Below are 17735 nucleotides of genomic sequence, written 5' to 3'. Positions count from 1 at the left end.
GTGTTTGTAATTTCTTCTACTTTTTCAGTGACACAAAGTTCAAGCTGCTTATCTAATTGGTGAAAATGCAATGTCTGTTTATCACACTCACTTTGACTATATATGTTGTAGCAAGAGGTTGTTTCTCGCTTACGGCCATACCAGCCTGGGTACGCCCAATCTCGTCTGATCTCGGAAGCTAAGCAGGGTCGTGCCTGGTTAGTACTTGGATGGGAGACCGCCTGGGAATACCAGGTGCTGTAAGCATTTTGTCCACGAGGGTGTGCTCTTGCACTATTTCATCAGCAACACTGCCTTGTATTAAGCATTTAATGATGAATTGACTAAATGTCTGTTTCATCAGACTCACTTTGACTATATATGTTGTAGCAAGAGATTGTTTCTCGCTTACGGCCATACCAGCCTGGGTACGCCCGATCTCGTCTGATCTCGGAAGCTAAGCAGGGTCGGGCCTGGTTAGTACTTGGATGGGAGACCGCCTGGGAATACCAGGTGCTGTAAGCATTTTGTCCACGAGGGTGTGCCCCTGCACTATTTCATCAGCAACACTGCCTTGTAGTAAGCATTTAATGATGAATTGACTAAATGCAGCTTCCTGCCTTTTTAATAGGATCAAATTTCCTTGTGTTTTCAATTAGCATCTGCCTTGTATTTATAAGACAAACAAGAATATTGTTGCTGAATGCAGCTTGTGTGTGCTTTGTGCTCCTTTGCCCTGTTCAAATGATGAAAGGAAATAAAGTTTGTATTTTATCCAACTACCTGTGCTAAAAAGTGATGGGAACAGTGTTTGTAATTTCTTCTACTTTTTCAGTGACACAAAGTTCAAGCTGCTTATCTAATTGGTGAAAATGCAATGTCTGTTTATCACACTCACTTTGACTATATATGTTGTAGCAAGAGGTTGTTTCTCGCTTACGGCCATACCAGCCTGGGTACGCCCAATCTCGTCTGATCTCGGAAGCTAAGCAGGGTCGGGCCTGGTTAGTACTTGGATGGGAGACCGCCTGGGAATACCAGGTGCTGTAAGCATTTTGTCCACGAGGGTGTGCTCTTGCACTATTTCATCAGCAACACTGCCTTGTATTAAGCATTTAATGATGAATTGACTAAATGTCTGTTTTATCAGACTCACTTTGACTATATATGTTGTAGCAAGAGATTGTTTCTCGCTTACGGCCATACCAGCCTGGGTACGCCCGATCTCGTCTGATCTCGGAAGCTAAGCAGGGTCGGGCCTGGTTAGTACTTGGATGGGAGACCGCCTGGGAATACCAGGTGCTGTAAGCATTTTGTCCACGAGGGTGTGCCCCTGCACTATTTCATCAGCAACACTGCCTTGTAGTAAGCATTTAATGATGAATTGACTAAATGCAGCTTCCTGCCTTTTTAATAGGATCAAATTTCCTTGTGTTTTCAATTAGCATCTGCCTTGTATTTATAAGACAAACAAGAATATTGTTGCTGAATGCAGCTTGTGTGTGCTTTGTGCTCCTTTGCCCTGTTCAAATGATGAAAGGAAATAAAGTTTGTATTTTATCCAACTACCTGTGCTAAAAAGTGATGGGAACAGTGTTTGTAATTTCTTCTACTTTTTCAGTGACACAAAGTTCAAGCTGCTTATCTAATTGGTGAAAATGCAATGTCTGTTTATCACACTCACTTTGACTATATATGTTGTAGCAAGAGGTTGTTTCTCGCTTACGGCCATACCAGCCTGGGTACGCCCAATCTCGTCTGATCTCGGAAGCTAAGCAGGGTCGGTCCTGGTTAGTACTTGGATGGGAGACCGCCTGGGAATACCAGGTGCTGTAAGCATTTTGTCCACGAGGGTGTGCTCTTGCACTATTTCATCAGCAACACTGCCTTGTATTAAGCATTTAATGATGAATTGACTAAATGTCTGTTTTATCAGACTCACTTTGACTATATATGTTGTAGCAAGAGATTGTTTCTCGCTTACGGCCATACCAGCCTGGGTACGCCCGATCTCGTCTGATCTCGGAAGCTAAGCAGGGTCGGGCCTGGTTAGTACTTGGATGGGAGACCGCCTGGGAATACCAGGTGCTGTAAGCATTTTGTCCACGAGGGTGTGCCCCTGCACTATTTCATCAGCAACACTGCCTTGTAGTAAGCATTTAATGATGAATTGACTAAATGCAGCTTCCTGCCTTTTTAATAGGATCACATTTCCTTGTGTTTTCAATTAGCATCTGCCTTGTATTTATAAGACAAACAAGAATATTGTTGCTGAATGCAGCTTGTGTGTGCTTTGTGCTCCTTTGCCCTGTTCAAATGATGAAAGGAAATAAAGTTTGTATTTTATCCAACTACCTGTGCTAAAAAGTGATGGGAACAGTGTTTGTAATTTCTTCTACTTTTTCAGTGACACAAAGTTCAAGCTGCTTATCTAATTGGTGAAAATGCAATGTCTGTTTATCACACTCACTTTGACTATATATGTTGTAGCAAGAGGTTGTTTCTCGCTTACGGCCCTACCAGCCTGGGTACGCCCAATCTCGTCTGATCTCGGAAGCTAAGCAGGGTCGTGCCTGGTTAGTACTTGGATGGGAGACCGCCTGGGAATACCAGGTGCTGTAAGCATTTTGTCCACGAGGGTGTGCTCTTGCACTATTTCATCAGCAACACTGCCTTGTATTAAGCATTTAATGATGAATTGACTAAATGTCTGTTTCATCAGACTCACTTTGACTATATATGTTGTAGCAAGAGATTGTTTCTCGCTTACGGCCATACCAGCCTGGGTACGCCCGATCTCGTCTGATCTCGGAAGCTAAGCAGGGTCGGGCCTGGTTAGTACTTGGATGGGAGACCGCCTGGGAATACCAGGTGCTGTAAGCATTTTGTCCACGAGGGTGTGCCCCTGCACTATTTCATCAGCAACACTGCCTTGTAGTAAGCATTTAATGATGAATTGACTAAATGCAGCTTCCTGCCTTTTTAATAGGATCAAATTTCCTTGTGTTTTCAATTAGCATCTGCCTTGTATTTATAAGACAAACAAGAATATTGTTGCTGAATGCAGCTTGTGTGTGCTTTGTGCTCCTTTGCCCTGTTCAAATGATGAAAGGAAATAAAGTTTGTATTTTATCCAACTACCTGTGCTAAAAAGTGATGGGAACAGTGTTTGTAATTTCTTCTACTTTTTCAGTGACACAAAGTTCAAGCTGCTTATCTAATTGGTGAAAATGCAATGTCTGTTTATCACACTCACTTTGACTATATATGTTGTAGCAAGAGGTTGTTTCTCGCTTACGGCCATACCAGCCTGGGTACGCCCAATCTCGTCTGATCTCGGAAGCTAAGCAGGGTCGGGCCTGGTTAGTACTTGGATGGGAGACCGCCTGGGAATACCAGGTGCTGTAAGCATTTTGTCCACGAGGGTGTGCTCTTGCACTATTTCATCAGCAACACTGCCTTGTATTAAGCATTTAATGATGAATTGACTAAATGTCTGTTTTATCAGACTCACTTTGACTATATATGTTGTAGCAAGAGATTGTTTCTCGCTTACGGCCATACCAGCCTGGGTACGCCCGATCTCGTCTGATCTCGGAAGCTAAGCAGGGTCGGGCCTGGTTAGTACTTGGATGGGAGACCGCCTGGGAATACCAGGTGCTGTAAGCATTTTGTCCACGAGGGTGTGCCCCTGCACTATTTCATCAGCAACACTGCCTTGTAGTAAGCATTTAATGATGAATTGACTAAATGCAGCTTCCTGCCTTTTTAATAGGATCAAATTTCCTTGTGTTTTCAATTAGCATCTGCCTTGTATTTATAAGACAAACAAGAATATTGTTGCTGAATGCAGCTTGTGTGTGCTTTGTGCTCCTTTGCCCTGTTCAAATGATGAAAGGAAATAAAGTTTGTATTTTATCCAACTACCTGTGCTAAAAAGTGATGGGAACAGTGTTTGTAATTTCTTCTACTTTTTCAGTGACACAAAGTTCAAGCTGCTTATCTAATTGGTGAAAATGCAATGTCTGTTTATCACACTCACTTTGACTATATATGTTGTAGCAAGAGGTTGTTTCTCGCTTACGGCCATACCAGCCTGGGTACGCCCAATCTCGTCTGATCTCGGAAGCTAAGCAGGGTCGGTCCTGGTTAGTACTTGGATGGGAGACCGCCTGGGAATACCAGGTGCTGTAAGCATTTTGTCCACGAGGGTGTGCTCTTGCACTATTTCATCAGCAACACTGCCTTGTATTAAGCATTTAATGATGAATTGACTAAATGTCTGTTTTATCAGACTCACTTTGACTATATATGTTGTAGCAAGAGATTGTTTCTCGCTTACGGCCATACCAGCCTGGGTACGCCCGATCTCGTCTGATCTCGGAAGCTAAGCAGGGTCGGGCCTGGTTAGTACTTGGATGGGAGACCGCCTGGGAATACCAGGTGCTGTAAGCATTTTGTCCACGAGGGTGTGCCCCTGCACTATTTCATCAGCAACACTGCCTTGTAGTAAGCATTTAATGATGAATTGACTAAATGCAGCTTCCTGCCTTTTTAATAGGATCAAATTTCCTTGTGTTTTCAATTAGCATCTGCCTTGTATTTATAAGACAAACAAGAATATTGTTGCTGAATGCAGCTTGTGTGTGCTTTGTGCTCCTTTGCCCTGTTCAAATGATGAAAGGAAATAAAGTTTGTATTTTATCCAACTACCTGTGCTAAAAAGTGATGGGAACAGTGTTTGTAATTTCTTCTACTTTTTCAGTGACACAAAGTTCAAGCTGCTTATCTAATTGGTGAAAATGCAATGTCTGTTTATCACACTCACTTTGACTATATATGTTGTAGCAAGAGATTGTTTCTCGCTTACGGCCATACCAGCCTGGGTACGCCCGATCTCGTCTGATCTCGGAAGCTAAGCAGGGTCGGGCCTGGTTAGTACTTGGATGGGAGACCGCCTGGGAATACCAGGTGCTGTAAGCATTTTGTCCACGAGGGTGTGCCCCTGCACTATTTCATCAGCAACACTGCCTTGTAGTAAGCATTTAATGATGAATTGACTAAATGCAGCTTCCTGCCTTTTTAATAGGATCAAATTTCCTTGTGTTTTCAATTAGCATCTGCCTTGTATTTATAAGACAAACAAGAATATTGTTGCTGAATGCAGCTTGTGTGTGCTTTGTGCTCCTTTGCCCTGTTCAAATGATGAAAGGAAATAAAGTTTGTATTTTATCCAACTACCTGTGCTAAAAAGTGATCGGAACAGTGTTTGTAATTTCTTCTACTTTTTCAGTGACACAAAGTTCAAGCTGCTTATCTAATTGGTGAAAATGCAATGTCTGTTTATCACACTCACTTTGACTATATATGTTGTAGCAAGAGGTTGTTTCTCGCTTACGGCCATACCAGCCTGGGTACGCCCAATCTCGTCTGATCTCGGAAGCTAAGCAGGGTCGTGCCTGGTTAGTACTTGGATGGGAGACCGCCTGGGAATACCAGGTGCTGTAAGCATTTTGTCCACGAGGGTGTGCTCTTGCACTATTTCATCAGCAACACTGCCTTGTATTAAGCATTTAATGATGAATTGACTAAATGTCTGTTTTATCAGACTCACTTTGACTATATATGTTGTAGCAAGAGATTGTTTCTCGCTTACGGCCATACCAGCCTGGGTACGCCCGATCTCGTCTGATCTCGAAAGCTAAGCAGGGTCGGGCCTGGTTAGTACTTGGATGGGAGACCGCCTGGGAATACCAGGTGCTGTAAGCATTTTGTCCACGAGGGTGTGCCCCTGCACTATTTCATCAGCAACACTGCCTTGTAGTAAGCATTTAATGATGAATTGACTAAATGCAGCTTCCTGCCTTTTTAATAGGATCAAATTTCCTTGTGTTTTCAATTAGCATCTGCCTTGTATTTATAAGACAAACAAGAATATTGTTGCTGAATGCAGCTTGTGTGTGCTTTGTGCTCCTTTGCCCTGTTCAAATGATGAAAGGAAATAAAGTTTGTATTTTATCCAACTACCTGTGCTAAAAAGTGATGGGAACAGTGTTTGTAATTTCTTCTACTTTTTCAGTGACACAAAGTTCAAGCTGCTTATCTAATTGGTGAAAATGCAATGTCTGTTTATCACACTCACTTTGACTATATATGTTGTAGCAAGAGGTTGTTTCTCGCTTACGGCCATACCAGCCTGGGTACGCCCAATCTCGTCTGATCTCGGAAGCTAAGCAGGGTCGGGCCTGGTTAGTACTTGGATGGGAGACCGCCTGGGAATACCAGGTGCTGTAAGCATTTTGTCCACGAGGGTGTGCTCTTGCACTATTTCATCAGCAACACTGCCTTGTATTAAGCATTTAATGATGAATTGACTAAATGTCTGTTTTATCAGACTCACTTTGACTATATATGTTGTAGCAAGAGATTGTTTCTCGCTTACGGCCATACCAGCCTGGGTACGCCCGATCTCGTCTGATCTCGGAAGCTAAGCAGGGTCGGGCCTGGTTAGTACTTGGATGGGAGACCGCCTGGGAATACCAGGTGCTGTAAGCATTTTGTCCACGAGGGTGTGCCCCTGCACTATTTCATCAGCAACACTGCCTTGTAGTAAGCATTTAATGATGAATTGACTAAATGCAGCTTCCTGCCTTTTTAATAGGATCACATTTCCTTGTGTTTTCAATTAGCATCTGCCTTGTATTTATAAGACAAACAAGAATATTGTTGCTGAATGCAGCTTGTGTGTGCTTTGTGCTCCTTTGCCCTGTTCAAATGATGAAAGGAAATAAAGTTTGTATTTTATCCAACTACCTGTGCTAAAAAGTGATGGGAACAGTGTTTGTAATTTCTTCTACTTTTTCAGTGACACAAAGTTCAAGCTGCTTATCTAATTGGTGAAAATGCAATGTCTGTTTATCACACTCACTTTGACTATATATGTTGTAGCAAGAGGTTGTTTCTCGCTTACGGCCATACCAGCCTGGGTACGCCCAATCTCGTCTGATCTCGGAAGCTAAGCAGGGTCGTGCCTGGTTAGTACTTGGATGGGAGACCGCCTGGGAATACCAGGTGCTGTAAGCATTTTGTCCACGAGGGTGTGCTCTTGCACTATTTCATCAGCAACACTGCCTTGTATTAAGCATTTAATGATGAATTGACTAAATGTCTGTTTCATCAGACTCACTTTGACTATATATGTTGTAGCAAGAGATTGTTTCTCGCTTACGGCCATACCAGCCTGGGTACGCCCGATCTCGTCTGATCTCGGAAGCTAAGCAGGGTCGGGCCTGGTTAGTACTTGGATGGGAGACCGCCTGGGAATACCAGGTGCTGTAAGCATTTTGTCCACGAGGGTGTGCCCCTGCACTATTTCATCAGCAACACTGCCTTGTAGTAAGCATTTAATGATGAATTGACTAAATGCAGCTTCCTGCCTTTTTAATAGGATCAAATTTCCTTGTGTTTTCAATTAGCATCTGCCTTGTATTTATAAGACAAACAAGAATATTGTTGCTGAATGCAGCTTGTGTGTGCTTTGTGCTCCTTTGCCCTGTTCAAATGATGAAAGGAAATAAAGTTTGTATTTTATCCAACTACCTGTGCTAAAAAGTGATGGGAACAGTGTTTGTAATTTCTTCTACTTTTTCAGTGACACAAAGTTCAAGCTGCTTATCTAATTGGTGAAAATGCAATGTCTGTTTATCACACTCACTTTGACTATATATGTTGTAGCAAGAGGTTGTTTCTCGCTTACGGCCATACCAGCCTGGGTACGCCCAATCTCGTCTGATCTCGGAAGCTAAGCAGGGTCGGGCCTGGTTAGTACTTGGATGGGAGACCGCCTGGGAATACCAGGTGCTGTAAGCATTTTGTCCACGAGGGTGTGCTCTTGCACTATTTCATCAGCAACACTGCCTTGTATTAAGCATTTAATGATGAATTGACTAAATGTCTGTTTTATCAGACTCACTTTGACTATATATGTTGTAGCAAGAGATTGTTTCTCGCTTACGGCCATACCAGCCTGGGTACGCCCGATCTCGTCTGATCTCGGAAGCTAAGCAGGGTCGGGCCTGGTTAGTACTTGGATGGGAGACCGCCTGGGAATACCAGGTGCTGTAAGCATTTTGTCCACGAGGGTGTGCCCCTGCACTATTTCATCAGCAACACTGCCTTGTAGTAAGCATTTAATGATGAATTGACTAAATGCAGCTTCCTGCCTTTTTAATAGGATCAAATTTCCTTGTGTTTTCAATTAGCATCTGCCTTGTATTTATAAGACAAACAAGAATATTGTTGCTGAATGCAGCTTGTGTGTGCTTTGTGCTCCTTTGCCCTGTTCAAATGATGAAAGGAAATAAAGTTTGTATTTTATCCAACTACCTGTGCTAAAAAGTGATGGGAACAGTGTTTGTAATTTCTTCTACTTTTTCAGTGACACAAAGTTCAAGCTGCTTATCTAATTGGTGAAAATGCAATGTCTGTTTATCACACTCACTTTGACTATATATGTTGTAGCAAGAGGTTGTTTCTCGCTTACGGCCATACCAGCCTGGGTACGCCCAATCTCGTCTGATCTCGGAAGCTAAGCAGGGTCGGTCCTGGTTAGTACTTGGATGGGAGACCGCCTGGGAATACCAGGTGCTGTAAGCATTTTGTCCACGAGGGTGTGCTCTTGCACTATTTCATCAGCAACACTGCCTTGTATTAAGCATTTAATGATGAATTGACTAAATGTCTGTTTTATCAGACTCACTTTGACTATATATGTTGTAGCAAGAGATTGTTTCTCGCTTACGGCCATACCAGCCTGGGTACGCCCGATCTCGTCTGATCTCGGAAGCTAAGCAGGGTCGGGCCTGGTTAGTACTTGGATGGGAGACCGCCTGGGAATACCAGGTGCTGTAAGCATTTTGTCCACGAGGGTGTGCCCCTGCACTATTTCATCAGCAACACTGCCTTGTAGTAAGCATTTAATGATGAATTGACTAAATGCAGCTTCCTGCCTTTTTAATAGGATCAAATTTCCTTGTGTTTTCAATTAGCATCTGCCTTGTATTTATAAGACAAACAAGAATATTGTTGCTGAATGCAGCTTGTGTGTGCTTTGTGCTCCTTTGCCCTGTTCAAATGATGAAAGGAAATAAAGTTTGTATTTTATCCAACTACCTGTGCTAAAAAGTGATGGGAACAGTGTTTGTAATTTCTTCTACTTTTTCAGTGACACAAAGTTCAAGCTGCTTATCTAATTGGTGAAAATGCAATGTCTGTTTATCACACTCACTTTGACTATATATGTTGTAGCAAGAGGTTGTTTCTCGCTTACGGCCATACCAGCCTGGGTACGCCCAATCTCGTCTGATCTCGGAAGCTAAGCAGGGTCGGTCCTGGTTAGTACTTGGATGGGAGACCGCCTGGGAATACCAGGTGCTGTAAGCATTTTGTCCACGAGGGTGTGCTCTTGCACTATTTCATCAGCAACACTGCCTTGTATTAAGCATTTAATGATGAATTGACTAAATGTCTGTTTTATCAGACTCACTTTGACTATATATGTTGTAGCAAGAGATTGTTTCTCGCTTACGGCCATACCAGCCTGGGTACGCCCGATCTCGTCTGATCTCGGAAGCTAAGCAGGGTCGGGCCTGGTTAGTACTTGGATGGGAGACCGCCTGGGAATACCAGGTGCTGTAAGCATTTTGTCCACGAGGGTGTGCCCCTGCACTATTTCATCAGCAACACTGCCTTGTAGTAAGCATTTAATGATGAATTGACTAAATGCAGCTTCCTGCCTTTTTAATAGGATCAAATTTCCTTGTGTTTTCAATTAGCATCTGCCTTGTATTTATAAGACAAACAAGAATATTGTTGCTGAATGCAGCTTGTGTGTGCTTTGTGCTCCTTTGCCCTGTTCAAATGATGAAAGGAAATAAAGTTTGTATTTTATCCAACTACCTGTGCTAAAAAGTGATGGGAACAGTGTTTGTAATTTCTTCTACTTTTTCAGTGACACAAAGTTCAAGCTGCTTATCTAATTGGTGAAAATGCAATGTCTGTTTATCACACTCACTTTGACTATATATGTTGTAGCAAGAGATTGTTTCTCGCTTACGGCCATACCAGCCTGGGTACGCCCGATCTCGTCTGATCTCGGAAGCTAAGCAGGGTCGGGCCTGGTTAGTACTTGGATGGGAGACCGCCTGGGAATACCAGGTGCTGTAAGCATTTTGTCCACGAGGGTGTGCTCTTGCACTATTTCATCAGCAACACTGCCTTGTATTAAGCATTTAATGATGAATTGACTAAATGTCTGTTTTATCAGACTCACTTTGACTATATATGTTGTAGCAAGAGATTGTTTCTTGCTTACGGCCATACCAGCCTGGGTACGCCCGATCTCGTCTGATCTCGGAAGCTAAGCAGGGTCGGGCCTGGTTAGTACTTGGATGGGAGACCGCCTGGGAATACCAGGTGCTGTAAGCATTTTGTCCACGAGGGTGTGCCCCTGCACTATTTCATCAGCAACACTGCCTTGTAGTAAGCATTTAATGATGAATTGACTAAATGCAGCTTCCTGCCTTTTTAATAGGATCAAATTTCCTTGTGTTTTCAATTAGCATCTGCCTTGTATTTATAAGACAAACAAGAATATTGTTGCTGAATGCAGCTTGTGTGTGCTTTGTGCTCCTTTGCCCTGTTCAAATGATGAAAGGAAATAAAGTTTGTATTTTATCCAACTACCTGTGCTAAAAAGTGATGGGAACAGTGTTTGTAATTTCTTCTACTTTTTCAGTGACACAAAGTTCAAGCTGCTTATCTAATTGGTGAAAATGCAATGTCTGTTTATCACACTCACTTTGACTATATATGTTGTAGCAAGAGGTTGTTTCTCGCTTACGGCCATACCAGCCTGGGTACGCCCAATCTCGTCTGATCTCGGAAGCTAAGCAGGGTCGTGCCTGGTTAGTACTTGGATGGGAGACCGCCTGGGAATACCAGGTGCTGTAAGCATTTTGTCCACGAGGGTGTGCTCTTGCACTATTTCATCAGCAACACTGCCTTGTATTAAGCATTTAATGATGAATTGACTAAATGTCTGTTTTATCAGACTCACTTTGACTATATATGTTGTAGCAAGAGATTGTTTCTCGCTTACGGCCATACCAGCCTGGGTACGCCCGATCTCGTCTGATCTCGGAAGCTAAGCAGGGTCGGGCCTGGTTAGTACTTGGATGGGAGACCGCCTGGGAATACCAGGTGCTGTAAGCATTTTGTCCACGAGGGTGTGCCCCTGCACTATTTCATCAGCAACACTGCCTTGTAGTAAGCATTTAATGATGAATTGACTAAATGCAGCTTCCTGCCTTTTTAATAGGATCAAATTTCCTTGTGTTTTCAATTAGCATCTGCCTTGTATTTATAAGACAAACAAGAATATTGTTGCTGAATGCAGCTTGTGTGTGCTTTGTGCTCCTTTGCCCTGTTCAAATGATGAAAGGAAATAAAGTTTGTATTTTATCCAACTACCTGTGCTAAAAAGTGATGGGAACAGTGTTTGTAATTTCTTCTACTTTTTCAGTGACACAAAGTTCAAGCTGCTTATCTAATTGGTGAAAATGCAATGTCTGTTTATCACACTCACTTTGACTATATATGTTGTAGCAAGAGGTTGTTTCTCGCTTACGGCCATACCAGCCTGGGTACGCCCAATCTCGTCTGATCTCGGAAGCTAAGCAGGGTCGGGCCTGGTTAGTACTTGGATGGGAGACCGCCTGGGATTACCAGGTGCTGTAAGCATTTTGTCCACGAGGGTGTGCTCTTGCACTATTTCATCAGCAACACTGCCTTGTATTAAGCATTTAATGATGAATTGACTAAATGTCTGTTTTATCAGACTCACTTTGACTATATATGTTGTAGCAAGAGATTGTTTCTCGCTTACGGCCATACCAGCCTGGGTACGCCCGATCTCGTCTGATCTCGGAAGCTAAGCAGGGTCGGGCCTGGTTAGTACTTGGATGGGAGACCGCCTGGGAATACCAGGTGCTGTAAGCATTTTGTCCACGAGGGTGTGCCCCTGCACTATTTCATCAGCAACACTGCCTTGTAGTAAGCATTTAATGATGAATTGACTAAATGCAGCTTCCTGCCTTTTTAATAGGATCAAATTTCCTTGTGTTTTCAATTAGCATCTGCCTTGTATTTATAAGACAAACAAGAATATTGTTGCTGAATGCAGCTTGTGTGTGCTTTGTGCTCCTTTGCCCTGTTCAAATGATGAAAGGAAATAAAGTTTGTATTTTATCCAACTACCTGTGCTAAAAAGTGATGGGAACAGTGTTTGTAATTTCTTCTACTTTTTCAGTGACACAAAGTTCAAGCTGCTTATCTAATTGGTGAAAATGCAATGTCTGTTTATCACACTCACTTTGACTATATATGTTGTAGCAAGAGGTTGTTTCTCGCTTACGGCCATACCAGCCTGGGTACGCCCAATCTCGTCTGATCTCGGAAGCTAAGCAGGGTCGGGCCTGGTTAGTACTTGGATGGGAGACCGCCTGGGAATACCAGGTGCTGTAAGCATTTTGTCCACGAGGGTGTGCTCTTGCACTATTTCATCAGCAACACTGCCTTGTATTAAGCATTTAATGATGAATTGACTAAATGTCTGTTTTATCAGACTCACTTTGACTATATATGTTGTAGCAAGAGATTGTTTCTCGCTTACGGCCATACCAGCCTGGGTACGCCCGATCTCGTCTGATCTCGGAAGCTAAGCAGGGTCGGGCCTGGTTAGTACTTGGATGGGAGACCGCCTGGGAATACCAGGTGCTGTAAGCATTTTGTCCACGAGGGTGTGCCCCTGCACTATTTCATCAGCAACACTGCCTTGTAGTAAGCATTTAATGATGAATTGACTAAATGCAGCTTCCTGCCTTTTTAATAGGATCAAATTTCCTTGTGTTTTCAATTAGCATCTGCCTTGTATTTATAAGACAAACAAGAATATTGTTGCTGAATGCAGCTTGTGTGTGCTTTGTGCTCCTTTGCCCTGTTCAAATGATGAAAGGAAATAAAGTTTGTATTTTATCCAACTACCTGTGCTAAAAAGTGATGGGAACAGTGTTTGTAATTTCTTCTACTTTTTCAGTGACACAAAGTTCAAGCTGCTTATCTAATTGGTGAAAATGCAATGTCTGTTTATCACACTCACTTTGACTATATATGTTGTAGCAAGAGGTTGTTTCTCGCTTACGGCCATACCAGCCTGGGTACGCCCAATCTCGTCTGATCTCGGAAGCTAAGCAGGGTCGGGCCTGGTTAGTACTTGGATGGGAGACCGCCTGGGAATACCAGGTGCTGTAAGCATTTTGTCCACGAGGGTGTGCTCTTGCACTATTTCATCAGCAACACTGCCTTGTATTAAGCATTTAATGATGAATTGACTAAATGTCTGTTTTATCAGACTCACTTTGACTATATATGTTGTAGCAAGAGATTGTTTCTTGCTTACGGCCATACCAGCCTGGGTACGCCCGATCTCGTCTGATCTCGGAAGCTAAGCAGGGTCGGGCCTGGTTAGTACTTGGATGGGAGACCGCCTGGGAATACCAGGTGCTGTAAGCATTTTGTCCACGAGGGTGTGCCCCTGCACTATTTCATCAGCAACACTGCCTTGTAGTAAGCATTTAATGATGAATTGACTAAATGCAGCTTCCTGCCTTTTTAATAGGATCAAATTTCCTTGTGTTTTCAATTAGCATCTGCCTTGTATTTATAAGACAAACAAGAATATTGTTGCTGAATGCAGCTTGTGTGTGCTTTGTGCTCCTTTGCCCTGTTCAAATGATGAAAGGAAATAAAGTTTGTATTTTATCCAACTACCTGTGCTAAAAAGTGATGGGAACAGTGTTTGTAATTTCTTCTACTTTTTCAGTGACACAAAGTTCAAGCTGCTTATCTAATTGGTGAAAATGCAATGTCTGTTTATCACACTCACTTTGACTATATATGTTGTAGCAAGAGGTTGTTTCTCGCTTACGGCCATACCAGCCTGGGTACGCCCAATCTCGTCTGATCTCGGAAGCTAAGCAGGGTCGTGCCTGGTTAGTACTTGGATGGGAGACCGCCTGGGAATACCAGGTGCTGTAAGCATTTTGTCCACGAGGGTGTGCTCTTGCACTATTTCATCAGCAACACTGCCTTGTATTAAGCATTTAATGATGAATTGACTAAATGTCTGTTTTATCAGACTCACTTTGACTATATATGTTGTAGCAAGAGATTGTTTCTCGCTTACGGCCATACCAGCCTGGGTACGCCCGATCTCGTCTGATCTCGGAAGCTAAGCAGGGTCGGGCCTGGTTAGTACTTGGATGGGAGACCGCCTGGGAATACCAGGTGCTGTAAGCATTTTGTCCACGAGGGTGTGCCCCTGCACTATTTCATCAGCAACACTGCCTTGTAGTAAGCATTTAATGATGAATTGACTAAATGCAGCTTCCTGCCTTTTTAATAGGATCAAATTTCCTTGTGTTTTCAATTAGCATCTGCCTTGTATTTATAAGACAAACAAGAATATTGTTGCTGAATGCAGCTTGTGTGTGCTTTGTGCTCCTTTGCCCTGTTCAAATGATGAAAGGAAATAAAGTTTGTATTTTATCCAACTACCTGTGCTAAAAAGTGATGGGAACAGTGTTTGTAATTTCTTCTACTTTTTCAGTGACACAAAGTTCAAGCTGCTTATCTAATTGGTGAAAATGCAATGTCTGTTTATCACACTCACTTTGACTATATATGTTGTAGCAAGAGGTTGTTTCTCGCTTACGGCCATACCAGCCTGGGTACGCCCAATCTCGTCTGATCTCGGAAGCTAAGCAGGGTCGGGCCTGGTTAGTACTTGGATGGGAGACCGCCTGGGATTACCAGGTGCTGTAAGCATTTTGTCCACGAGGGTGTGCTCTTGCACTATTTCATCAGCAACACTGCCTTGTATTAAGCATTTAATGATGAATTGACTAAATGTCTGTTTTATCAGACTCACTTTGACTATATATGTTGTAGCAAGAGATTGTTTCTCGCTTACGGCCATACCAGCCTGGGTACGCCCGATCTCGTCTGATCTCGGAAGCTAAGCAGGGTCGGGCCTGGTTAGTACTTGGATGGGAGACCGCCTGGGAATACCAGGTGCTGTAAGCATTTTGTCCACGAGGGTGTGCCCCTGCACTATTTCATCAGCAACACTGCCTTGTAGTAAGCATTTAATGATGAATTGACTAAATGCAGCTTCCTGCCTTTTTAATAGGATCAAATTTCCTTGTGTTTTCAATTAGCATCTGCCTTGTATTTATAAGACAAACAAGAATATTGTTGCTGAATGCAGCTTGTGTGTGCTTTGTGCTCCTTTGCCCTGTTCAAATGATGAAAGGAAATAAAGTTTGTATTTTATCCAACTACCTGTGCTAAAAAGTGATGGGAACAGTGTTTGTAATTTCTTCTACTTTTTCAGTGACACAAAGTTCAAGCTGCTTATCTAATTGGTGAAAATGCAATGTCTGTTTATCACACTCACTTTGACTATATATGTTGTAGCAAGAGGTTGTTTCTCGCTTACGGCCATACCAGCCTGGGTACGCCCAATCTCGTCTGATCTCGGAAGCTAAGCAGGGTCGGGCCTGGTTAGTACTTGGATGGGAGACCGCCTGGGAATACCAGGTGCTGTAAGCATTTTGTCCACGAGGGTGTGCTCTTGCACTATTTCATCAGCAACACTGCCTTGTATTAAGCATTTAATGATGAATTGACTAAATGTCTGTTTTATCAGACTCACTTTGACTATATATGTTGTAGCAAGAGATTGTTTCTCGCTTACGGCCATACCAGCCTGGGTACGCCCGATCTCGTCTGATCTCGGAAGCTAAGCAGGGTCGGGCCTGGTTAGTACTTGGATGGGAGACCGCCTGGGAATACCAGGTGCTGTAAGCATTTTGTCCACGAGGGTGTGCCCCTGCACTATTTCATCAGCAACACTGCCTTGTAGTAAGCATTTAATGATGAATTGACTAAATGCAGCTTCCTGCCTTTTTAATAGGATCAAATTTCCTTGTGTTTTCAATTAGCATCTGCCTTGTATTTATAAGACAAACAAGAATATTGTTGCTGAATGCAGCTTGTGTGTGCTTTGTGCTCCTTTGCCCTGTTCAAATGATGAAAGGAAATAAAGTTTGTATTTTATCCAACTACCTGTGCTAAAAAGTGATGGGAACAGTGTTTGTAATTTCTTCTACTTTTTCAGTGACACAAAGTTCAAGCTGCTTATCTAATTGGTGAAAATGCAATGTCTGTTTATCACACTCACTTTGACTATATATGTTGTAGCAAGAGGTTGTTTCTCGCTTACGGCCATACCAGCCTGGGTACGCCCAATCTCGTCTGATCTCGGAAGCTAAGCAGGGTCGGGCCTGGTTAGTACTTGGATGGGAGACCGCCTGGGAATACCAGGTGCTGTAAGCATTTTGTCCACGAGGGTGTGCTCTTGCACTATTTCATCAGCAACACTGCCTTGTATTAAGCATTTAATGATGAATTGACTAAATGTCTGTTTTATCAGACTCACTTTGACTATATATGTTGTAGCAAGAGATAGTTTCTCGCTTACGGCCATACCAGCCTGGGTACGCCCGATCTCGTCTGATCTCGGAAGCTAAGCATGGTCGGGCCTGGTTAGTACTTGGATGGGAGACCGCCTGGGAATACCAGGTGCTGTAAGCATTTTGTCCACGAGGGTGTGCCCCTGCACTATTTCATCAGCAACACTGCCTTGTAGTAAGCATTTAATGATGAATTGACTAAATGCAGCTTCCTGCCTTTTTAATAGGATCAAATTTCCTTGTGTTTTCAATTAGCATCTGCCTTGTATTTATAAGACAAACAAGAATATTGTTGCTGAATGCAGCTTGTGTGTGCTTTGTGCTCCTTTGCCCTGTTCAAATGATGAAAGGAAATAAAGTTTGTATTTTATCCAACTACCTGTGCTAAAAAGTGATGGGAACAGTGTTTGTAATTTCTTCTACTTTTTCAGTGACACAAAGTTCAAGCTGCTTATCTAATTGGTGAAAATGCAATGTCTGTTTATCACACTCACTTTGACTATATATGTTGTAGCAAGAGATTGTTTCTCGCTTACGGCCATACCAGCCTGGGTACGCCCGATCTCGTCTGATCTCGGAAGCTAAGCAGGGTCGGGCCTGGTTAGTACTTGGATGGGAGACCGCCTGGGAATACCAGGTGCTGTAAGCATTTTGTCCACGAGGGTGTGCCCCTGCACTATTTCATCAGCAACACTGCCTTGTAGTAAGCATTTAATGATGAATTGACTAAATGCAGCTTCCTGCCTTTTTAATAGGATCAAATTTCCTTGTGTTTTCAATTAGCATCTGCCTTGTATTTATAAGACAAACAAGAATATTGTTGCTGAATGCAGCTTGTGTGTGCTTTGTGCTCCTTTGCCCTGTTCAAATGATGAAAGGAAATAAAGTTTGTATTTTATCCAACTACCTGTGCTAAAAAGTGATGGGAACAGTGTTTGTAATTTCTTCTACTTTTTCAGTGACACAAAGTTCAAGCTGCTTATCTAATTGGTGAAAATGCAATGTCTGTTTATCACACTCACTTTGACTATATATGTTGTAGCAAGAGGTTGTTTCTCGCTTACGGCCATACCAGCCTGGGTACGCCCAATCTCGTCTGATCTC

General features: G+C 42.8%; 44 non-coding genes and 1 pseudogene across 44 annotated transcripts in view; all 45 read left to right on the top strand.

Annotated features, from left to right (window-relative positions):
- The first annotated feature begins 127 nt into the window (after window positions 1–127).
- On the top strand, window positions 128–246 carry LOC145852187 (5S ribosomal RNA). The gene has a single exon (XR_014374041.1). It is a non-coding gene; the product is annotated as a 5S ribosomal RNA (ribosomal RNA).
- A 139-nt stretch (window positions 247–385) lies between these two features.
- LOC145855868 (5S ribosomal RNA) lies at window positions 386–504 on the top strand. Its single transcript, XR_014376756.1, has one exon. It is a non-coding gene; the product is annotated as a 5S ribosomal RNA (ribosomal RNA).
- Window positions 505–913: 409 nt separating this feature from the next.
- Window positions 914–1032, top strand: LOC145886024 (5S ribosomal RNA). The gene has a single exon (XR_014397608.1). It is a non-coding gene; the product is annotated as a 5S ribosomal RNA (ribosomal RNA).
- A 139-nt stretch (window positions 1033–1171) lies between these two features.
- Window positions 1172–1290, top strand: LOC145855867 (5S ribosomal RNA). The gene has a single exon (XR_014376755.1). It is a non-coding gene; the product is annotated as a 5S ribosomal RNA (ribosomal RNA).
- A 409-nt stretch (window positions 1291–1699) lies between these two features.
- Window positions 1700–1818, top strand: LOC145851426 (5S ribosomal RNA). The gene has a single exon (XR_014373277.1). It is a non-coding gene; the product is annotated as a 5S ribosomal RNA (ribosomal RNA).
- Window positions 1819–1957: 139 nt separating this feature from the next.
- On the top strand, window positions 1958–2076 carry LOC145855866 (5S ribosomal RNA). The gene has a single exon (XR_014376754.1). It is a non-coding gene; the product is annotated as a 5S ribosomal RNA (ribosomal RNA).
- Window positions 2077–2485: 409 nt separating this feature from the next.
- LOC145852926 (uncharacterized) lies at window positions 2486–2604 on the top strand (annotated as a pseudogene).
- A 139-nt stretch (window positions 2605–2743) lies between these two features.
- LOC145855864 (5S ribosomal RNA) lies at window positions 2744–2862 on the top strand. The gene has a single exon (XR_014376752.1). It is a non-coding gene; the product is annotated as a 5S ribosomal RNA (ribosomal RNA).
- A 409-nt stretch (window positions 2863–3271) lies between these two features.
- LOC145886023 (5S ribosomal RNA) lies at window positions 3272–3390 on the top strand. Its single transcript, XR_014397607.1, has one exon. It is a non-coding gene; the product is annotated as a 5S ribosomal RNA (ribosomal RNA).
- Window positions 3391–3529: 139 nt separating this feature from the next.
- LOC145855863 (5S ribosomal RNA) lies at window positions 3530–3648 on the top strand. Its single transcript, XR_014376751.1, has one exon. It is a non-coding gene; the product is annotated as a 5S ribosomal RNA (ribosomal RNA).
- A 409-nt stretch (window positions 3649–4057) lies between these two features.
- Window positions 4058–4176, top strand: LOC145851425 (5S ribosomal RNA). The gene has a single exon (XR_014373276.1). It is a non-coding gene; the product is annotated as a 5S ribosomal RNA (ribosomal RNA).
- Window positions 4177–4315: 139 nt separating this feature from the next.
- Window positions 4316–4434, top strand: LOC145855862 (5S ribosomal RNA). The gene has a single exon (XR_014376750.1). It is a non-coding gene; the product is annotated as a 5S ribosomal RNA (ribosomal RNA).
- Window positions 4435–4843: 409 nt separating this feature from the next.
- LOC145855861 (5S ribosomal RNA) lies at window positions 4844–4962 on the top strand. The gene has a single exon (XR_014376749.1). It is a non-coding gene; the product is annotated as a 5S ribosomal RNA (ribosomal RNA).
- A 409-nt stretch (window positions 4963–5371) lies between these two features.
- On the top strand, window positions 5372–5490 carry LOC145852186 (5S ribosomal RNA). The gene has a single exon (XR_014374040.1). It is a non-coding gene; the product is annotated as a 5S ribosomal RNA (ribosomal RNA).
- Window positions 5491–5629: 139 nt separating this feature from the next.
- Window positions 5630–5748, top strand: LOC145884167 (5S ribosomal RNA). The gene has a single exon (XR_014395745.1). It is a non-coding gene; the product is annotated as a 5S ribosomal RNA (ribosomal RNA).
- Window positions 5749–6157: 409 nt separating this feature from the next.
- LOC145886022 (5S ribosomal RNA) lies at window positions 6158–6276 on the top strand. The gene has a single exon (XR_014397606.1). It is a non-coding gene; the product is annotated as a 5S ribosomal RNA (ribosomal RNA).
- Window positions 6277–6415: 139 nt separating this feature from the next.
- Window positions 6416–6534, top strand: LOC145855860 (5S ribosomal RNA). The gene has a single exon (XR_014376748.1). It is a non-coding gene; the product is annotated as a 5S ribosomal RNA (ribosomal RNA).
- A 409-nt stretch (window positions 6535–6943) lies between these two features.
- On the top strand, window positions 6944–7062 carry LOC145852185 (5S ribosomal RNA). Its single transcript, XR_014374039.1, has one exon. It is a non-coding gene; the product is annotated as a 5S ribosomal RNA (ribosomal RNA).
- Window positions 7063–7201: 139 nt separating this feature from the next.
- LOC145855859 (5S ribosomal RNA) lies at window positions 7202–7320 on the top strand. Its single transcript, XR_014376747.1, has one exon. It is a non-coding gene; the product is annotated as a 5S ribosomal RNA (ribosomal RNA).
- A 409-nt stretch (window positions 7321–7729) lies between these two features.
- Window positions 7730–7848, top strand: LOC145886021 (5S ribosomal RNA). Its single transcript, XR_014397605.1, has one exon. It is a non-coding gene; the product is annotated as a 5S ribosomal RNA (ribosomal RNA).
- A 139-nt stretch (window positions 7849–7987) lies between these two features.
- LOC145855858 (5S ribosomal RNA) lies at window positions 7988–8106 on the top strand. Its single transcript, XR_014376746.1, has one exon. It is a non-coding gene; the product is annotated as a 5S ribosomal RNA (ribosomal RNA).
- A 409-nt stretch (window positions 8107–8515) lies between these two features.
- Window positions 8516–8634, top strand: LOC145851424 (5S ribosomal RNA). The gene has a single exon (XR_014373275.1). It is a non-coding gene; the product is annotated as a 5S ribosomal RNA (ribosomal RNA).
- Window positions 8635–8773: 139 nt separating this feature from the next.
- LOC145855857 (5S ribosomal RNA) lies at window positions 8774–8892 on the top strand. Its single transcript, XR_014376745.1, has one exon. It is a non-coding gene; the product is annotated as a 5S ribosomal RNA (ribosomal RNA).
- A 409-nt stretch (window positions 8893–9301) lies between these two features.
- Window positions 9302–9420, top strand: LOC145851423 (5S ribosomal RNA). The gene has a single exon (XR_014373274.1). It is a non-coding gene; the product is annotated as a 5S ribosomal RNA (ribosomal RNA).
- A 139-nt stretch (window positions 9421–9559) lies between these two features.
- LOC145855856 (5S ribosomal RNA) lies at window positions 9560–9678 on the top strand. Its single transcript, XR_014376744.1, has one exon. It is a non-coding gene; the product is annotated as a 5S ribosomal RNA (ribosomal RNA).
- Window positions 9679–10087: 409 nt separating this feature from the next.
- Window positions 10088–10206, top strand: LOC145855855 (5S ribosomal RNA). Its single transcript, XR_014376743.1, has one exon. It is a non-coding gene; the product is annotated as a 5S ribosomal RNA (ribosomal RNA).
- Window positions 10207–10345: 139 nt separating this feature from the next.
- LOC145855853 (5S ribosomal RNA) lies at window positions 10346–10464 on the top strand. The gene has a single exon (XR_014376741.1). It is a non-coding gene; the product is annotated as a 5S ribosomal RNA (ribosomal RNA).
- Window positions 10465–10873: 409 nt separating this feature from the next.
- Window positions 10874–10992, top strand: LOC145852184 (5S ribosomal RNA). The gene has a single exon (XR_014374038.1). It is a non-coding gene; the product is annotated as a 5S ribosomal RNA (ribosomal RNA).
- A 139-nt stretch (window positions 10993–11131) lies between these two features.
- On the top strand, window positions 11132–11250 carry LOC145855852 (5S ribosomal RNA). The gene has a single exon (XR_014376740.1). It is a non-coding gene; the product is annotated as a 5S ribosomal RNA (ribosomal RNA).
- Window positions 11251–11659: 409 nt separating this feature from the next.
- On the top strand, window positions 11660–11778 carry LOC145852160 (5S ribosomal RNA). The gene has a single exon (XR_014374014.1). It is a non-coding gene; the product is annotated as a 5S ribosomal RNA (ribosomal RNA).
- A 139-nt stretch (window positions 11779–11917) lies between these two features.
- Window positions 11918–12036, top strand: LOC145855851 (5S ribosomal RNA). The gene has a single exon (XR_014376739.1). It is a non-coding gene; the product is annotated as a 5S ribosomal RNA (ribosomal RNA).
- Window positions 12037–12445: 409 nt separating this feature from the next.
- LOC145886019 (5S ribosomal RNA) lies at window positions 12446–12564 on the top strand. Its single transcript, XR_014397603.1, has one exon. It is a non-coding gene; the product is annotated as a 5S ribosomal RNA (ribosomal RNA).
- A 139-nt stretch (window positions 12565–12703) lies between these two features.
- Window positions 12704–12822, top strand: LOC145855850 (5S ribosomal RNA). The gene has a single exon (XR_014376738.1). It is a non-coding gene; the product is annotated as a 5S ribosomal RNA (ribosomal RNA).
- Window positions 12823–13231: 409 nt separating this feature from the next.
- LOC145886018 (5S ribosomal RNA) lies at window positions 13232–13350 on the top strand. Its single transcript, XR_014397602.1, has one exon. It is a non-coding gene; the product is annotated as a 5S ribosomal RNA (ribosomal RNA).
- A 139-nt stretch (window positions 13351–13489) lies between these two features.
- LOC145855849 (5S ribosomal RNA) lies at window positions 13490–13608 on the top strand. The gene has a single exon (XR_014376737.1). It is a non-coding gene; the product is annotated as a 5S ribosomal RNA (ribosomal RNA).
- Window positions 13609–14017: 409 nt separating this feature from the next.
- LOC145852182 (5S ribosomal RNA) lies at window positions 14018–14136 on the top strand. Its single transcript, XR_014374036.1, has one exon. It is a non-coding gene; the product is annotated as a 5S ribosomal RNA (ribosomal RNA).
- A 139-nt stretch (window positions 14137–14275) lies between these two features.
- On the top strand, window positions 14276–14394 carry LOC145855848 (5S ribosomal RNA). Its single transcript, XR_014376736.1, has one exon. It is a non-coding gene; the product is annotated as a 5S ribosomal RNA (ribosomal RNA).
- A 409-nt stretch (window positions 14395–14803) lies between these two features.
- LOC145852159 (5S ribosomal RNA) lies at window positions 14804–14922 on the top strand. Its single transcript, XR_014374013.1, has one exon. It is a non-coding gene; the product is annotated as a 5S ribosomal RNA (ribosomal RNA).
- A 139-nt stretch (window positions 14923–15061) lies between these two features.
- LOC145855847 (5S ribosomal RNA) lies at window positions 15062–15180 on the top strand. Its single transcript, XR_014376735.1, has one exon. It is a non-coding gene; the product is annotated as a 5S ribosomal RNA (ribosomal RNA).
- Window positions 15181–15589: 409 nt separating this feature from the next.
- On the top strand, window positions 15590–15708 carry LOC145886017 (5S ribosomal RNA). The gene has a single exon (XR_014397601.1). It is a non-coding gene; the product is annotated as a 5S ribosomal RNA (ribosomal RNA).
- Window positions 15709–15847: 139 nt separating this feature from the next.
- Window positions 15848–15966, top strand: LOC145855846 (5S ribosomal RNA). The gene has a single exon (XR_014376734.1). It is a non-coding gene; the product is annotated as a 5S ribosomal RNA (ribosomal RNA).
- Window positions 15967–16375: 409 nt separating this feature from the next.
- LOC145886016 (5S ribosomal RNA) lies at window positions 16376–16494 on the top strand. Its single transcript, XR_014397600.1, has one exon. It is a non-coding gene; the product is annotated as a 5S ribosomal RNA (ribosomal RNA).
- Window positions 16495–16633: 139 nt separating this feature from the next.
- Window positions 16634–16752, top strand: LOC145884920 (5S ribosomal RNA). The gene has a single exon (XR_014396500.1). It is a non-coding gene; the product is annotated as a 5S ribosomal RNA (ribosomal RNA).
- A 409-nt stretch (window positions 16753–17161) lies between these two features.
- On the top strand, window positions 17162–17280 carry LOC145855845 (5S ribosomal RNA). Its single transcript, XR_014376733.1, has one exon. It is a non-coding gene; the product is annotated as a 5S ribosomal RNA (ribosomal RNA).
- A 409-nt stretch (window positions 17281–17689) lies between these two features.
- Window positions 17690–17735, top strand: part of LOC145852181 (5S ribosomal RNA) — a 119-nt gene continuing 73 nt past the window's right edge. Inside the window, exon 1 of the ribosomal RNA XR_014374035.1 lies at window positions 17690–17735. This exon is cut by the window's right edge and continues 73 nt beyond it. This is a non-coding gene — a ribosomal RNA (5S ribosomal RNA).

This window comes from Salmo salar, chromosome 08 (assembly GCF_965601325.2).
Source record: "Salmo salar chromosome 08, fSalSal1, whole genome shotgun sequence".
Lineage (NCBI taxonomy): Eukaryota > Metazoa > Chordata > Actinopteri > Salmoniformes > Salmonidae > Salmo > Salmo salar.
This window is presented reverse-complemented; position numbering and strand designations above follow the sequence as displayed.